We start from the raw sequence: 5136 nt of genomic DNA, 5'->3' as shown, positions 1-5136 counted from the left end.
ATTTGGCCAATCCAAAAGTCGCTTCATTTTCTTCAGATACTAGGCATGCAGATGATGAGCAAAACAACGCAACCTGGTCCATATATGTAGAGTGGTTGCATTTTCTTGTGCTTCTAGACCAAATGCGAGTAGCCCCCCTAAAGCAGTTGACGAGGCATATGTTTACAGGTACGCTCATATAACCCATGCACTGATTAGGCTTCTCTGGTGTTTCAACTCAAACGTGTTACCTGCAAAGGTCACGTTGGATCCAGGCTGTCTGTAATTCTAATTTCTTCAAGTGAACGTCAGTGAATTAACTGGTGTAGATTTCCAGACAGCGTAGCTCTGTAGACTCCGGTTACCAAAACATCAGACATTTCGTGAGTGCTTCTAACGTTGTATTTAAATAACTTGTTACTTTGCAATACAACGGAACATGGAAAATATAATTTTTTGTATCTAGCAAAACCGATTAGCACGTTTAATGGCCTTGGATGTATTTGGGGTGGTCGAAAAACTTACACGTATTCAGTTGATGTCTATTATCCAGCTGACTGTTTATATCTTACTTATCAAAGGAGACTGAAACCAGATATAAATTGAGCAATACCCGCTAGCTTTGGTTCTTTCAGAAGACTAGAGATTACGCCGACTAGGCACCGTCGGTTGCCTGATTGTTGTGTACAAGACCAACGTGGATGTTGGCTTACGTCAAAGGTGGAGTACGTCAACCTGCTGCATATAAAAACTCTGCAACAGGTACACCAGGGAATCAGTATTCTTTCACTTACCACCCCAAGATGATTCCTTACTGCGATCAACAACGACAATCACACACATTCAGCGAGGCCTTGTAGCGTGAAATTACAGGAAGACAGAATCAGTATTCTTTCACTTACCACCCCAAGAGGATTCCTTACTGAGATCAACAACGACAATCGCACACATTCAGCCAGGCCTTGTAGCGTGAAATTTCAGGAAGACAGCGATACTCGACGTTCACAAAGGTTGAGTGGCGCCACACGGATGTTCTAAGGTCAACATGTATAGAAGTTAGTATTCTTGGAACCACAAGTCACGAAAAGCTCATATTTGCACGGGTTGAGTGACGCAAGAGATAAAACCAGACACAAGCCAACAATGTGAGTGTATTAGGACCGAAAGCGACCGGAACATGGCTCAAGGCCATGGAATGGGATGTAATGCCGGACTGCTGCTACCTCTCTGGGCTCGTGGTAGTTCACCGTAATTGGGCGGAAGAAAGAGATACATACATTGGGTCGTGTGATAAATAGGTTTTGGTGGGCACAGTCTAGTTGAAGTTACATTGCAGACTCCTTCTTCGAATGTTTCGCCATCGAGCTTTCAGTTGGAATGGGGATGATGCAGGAAGAAACGTGACCACCCTCGTGCCACATTTCCTACTTATTAGAAATAAACCGAAATTAACTTCGCCGCACTTCGGGCGGCCGACACAGTGGTAGGAATACCTACCCAAAATGCACTTCAGCAGCTATGGTGTTGTAGCTGTTTGTTCACACAATGCCATCTTCAGCGGCTATTTCGCAGGCCCACTTACTGCATCCCTTAAAAACACGAGACCAACATGAAATGGATGGGGCCTCATTAACAGGCTAACTATCCTGAGCTGAAGGGTCACCTGAAATCATCTTCGTCTCTTTCATCGAGCTGGCGCTCTACTGCCTTAGTCTCAGTTGTCAGACATTTACTCAAGGCTGCCGAGTAGTTCCACACACTTGCTGGTATTCTTTGTTTCGGTCCAGGTCAACATCAAAAGGCACCCTCTTTAAGGACCGGGTAGAAAGCACACCATTGCGTTTTCTGTATTGGCCCGGAGCTAAGAGCCAAAAGTAATTTATTTTCGCATGGACTCACCTTTGGGACAAGCCTAAAGAGCACCACCACACAGTGGGCAAGGTTCACCATCACAACAGTCGGCGTGATATGATAGCCGATGCGTTGCACACCAGCGGTCACTGGTGGTTTTCGGCCGATCACAGAGCACACAAAAGCCCACGTCTGCGTCCCTAGACCGCCATATGGATTGAGGTGCAGTATCCTCGACCACCAACTGCAGGTCGTCAGTTGCAGACTTTGAACCTTGCCTCAGAAGGATCTACCCATGAACAATCAATCGCTTAAAGATGTTCGTGACCCTCCTGGGTTTCAGCCTCTGAAGCTTATCCATCATTCGGTTTAATTGTTTAAGAAGGCCATCAAAAGCTGCCGGTGGTGTTGTGGGAACAAGCGTAAGGGATACATCTTTTTCCGGTAGGTTGTAATCCGACAGCCATCTTAGTTAGATTAGGAAGCAAGCTAGTTCTTGCTGCTTGTAACTGGATGATCTTTAAATACAGAGAACAGGTGTATGCAGGGAAGCCGCATCGCCCGGTAGAAAGGGCATGTGCATTCTCCAGCACTGGTGTCAACCGTCAAGGATCATCTATGTGTTTGCACCACAAACTATAAGTTAGTTTACGCAGATTGACCTCACCATGTTTGTTCCAAAACTATCGTAGCGCAGCCTCGGCGGTCTTTGTCTCAAGTGCCTCAAAACGAGAGATCATGCATATGTAGTCATTTGACAGATCACGTTAGGAATGAAAGCGTCACCCCACAGCAATTGCCGTCTGTCACGGTGGTATAATGTGTGCACCCCATATTCCCACCACTCGGCTTGCCGGGACACCATTTGTATTGCATGTTCCAACGTGTCGGAGTGATGCACTCCATCTTCAAGGCAGCCGCTCGCATTCTGCACACGGTTATTGGCCATATTACCGAATTGAACCATGCCCATTTTCGGGTGATGAACAACCGGTGGGCAGTAAGATAGGAAACAAATCGAGGGTCAGTGCGGCGCAGAGGCTGTAGGTTTTGCCATAATCTGTGTGCTTGTAACACGATGAACAAAAAGCCTACTGTACAGCCTACTGTCCAGGCAAGCCATGCGGTGAAATATGTACTGGCTGTTTGCAGAATGTGTCTATGACCAAAAATACATGGATATTACGTGATACATACATCCTTTCTGATGTCTTTTCGGACATTAAAATAGCAAAGCGTTGCGTCACAGTCGAACACGACTCTTACTGCACACATTTGCACCGCAAACTTTTCCATAACAAAAGTCTTAACTGGATAATTTTCGCCTAACCTTTCCTTAATAAGTCGAAGAGCATGGGAGCAAACTGTTAGCTCTCTACAAATGCATATATACCCGAACGCCCGGTTTCCATATCGTCCGTTTTCAAGATATACAGCTTACTTCTACATGCCAAAAATTAAGTGTTTTAAAAAATCACTCAAAGCGCTTTGTTTCATGCGTTCCGTCTACATTCACTACATCTGGAAACGTCGTAACAACGCTATCTGCTGCCATCGGGACAAGCATTTATGGCTACAGTAACCTTCCTCTTACTGGCACACAAGCACGCGTCCGGTCTCCTGAAGTTTTGCCAGGACCGAAGGCACAGCATCTACCACATTACAACACGATTATGCGACACCCACTCAGCATAGCCGGTCGACATTTCTGGCGGTGTTGTATACATCCTGAGTGATAATGATCTTGCCGAATTCATCCGCCACCAAATGCCGCCTCCTCACCTGACGGCATTTCATATTTCAGAAGGGCCTTGAAGGTGCCCAACTCGCCTTCGGTTAGCCGTCAATTAACTGGAAGCCGATCGTACGAAAACCTATAGTTGTGTTCAAGAAAATAAGAAGTGAATGTCAGTTGGTTTCTTTACCTCCATAGACAAAACCACATTGGACAGCCGTTACTTTGCGTACGTTTTTATTGGCCAGCACGCTCAGCTTACTAGCTTCCTCGGACTCCCCGCCTTTTCATTGGTCTTGGAGGTTGGCTGCTAAATTTGTAGTACACCCGTTCGTTACGCAAAACAGCGTTGGTGCTTCGATTACTGGATGAAGGCACGAATACCACATAGTCATTTTTCACGTACAGATTTAAGGCTTCCTCAAACGCCGTGAAGGATGAAAAGAATGCAGCCCAATTTCCCAACAAACGCCTATGAAGCCACTTCCGAAGCCATAGCACAGCAAGTTCAAAGTGGAATATGCGCCAAAAATTTCGAATGGAGATTACTTGAGACAACTCACAAAGGAGTGGCGGCAGATGAGGGCGATTTCCTGAGTGAGCTCATACGCAAAACAATGCAACATTTTGGCATGGAAGTTTTGATTTCACTCACAAGAGTTATGCAGAAAAATGCACTGTGCTTCCAAGGCGCGGTATATGAAGCAGCATGCGATTCGTATACTGACCGTAATTTCGGTTGATCATTTGCGCACAGACCGGGAAATAAGTTCATTTTAATTTCAATTTGCGCACAAGCCAGGTTAATAAAGGTTCCAATGATCAAAGCACATAAATTAAGGAAACAGTTCGGTTGAACAAGCAAGAATAGGCCCGGCACAACCTCGAGAATTTATTTCAGGAAACTTCTGAGTACTTCGCGTAAGCTGTGTAAAATGTGCTGTTCATCAAGTAAATAAGTCCAATTACTATTGCAAAACGTGCTTGTTAAGCAAAAATGGTTTTATTAATCTCTCGGCACTAACTTAAACCGCTTACCGCATTCACGAATTCACGGATTGATACACAGGATCGAGGCTTTTGCCCAAGTTTCCCGGGTCGGTTTTGTTCTGGTCGTTCAGCGACTGTCGTTCACCTGAAAGGCACATACCGCTTCGTTTAACATAAGGTCAAGGAGGAATTGAGGTCCGTCTTTCCGGATGTCTAGAAATAAACCGAAATTCATATGCAAAAATTTCCGCACACCGACCTTCAATCTGCCTGCGATCTATACAGTTTTATGCCGTGAATGGCTCTCAGCTAAACTAATGGTTTTCTGTGAAGGAATCTGCTTTAGAAATCATGTAATTTATAAGAAATAACCTCAATGTTATTTACGGCGCATTATATCTTCAGATGATACTGTTCGAAAAACATCAGCGTCCAGGCCCGAAAATACATGACTCAAACCTGTGGTGCTTTGCAAATCAATGTTACATTTTCCCCATTTTCTACTCTCTTCATATAAACTTGAATTGCAATTTGTAAACACTGTACACGTATCATGACATTTTGTTTTATTGTACCAATAA

The sequence above is a fragment of the Opisthorchis viverrini genome, assembly GCF_000715545.1.
Source record: "Opisthorchis viverrini unplaced genomic scaffold opera_v5_532, whole genome shotgun sequence".
NCBI lineage: Eukaryota > Metazoa > Platyhelminthes > Trematoda > Opisthorchiida > Opisthorchiidae > Opisthorchis > Opisthorchis viverrini.
This window is presented reverse-complemented; position numbering follows the sequence as displayed.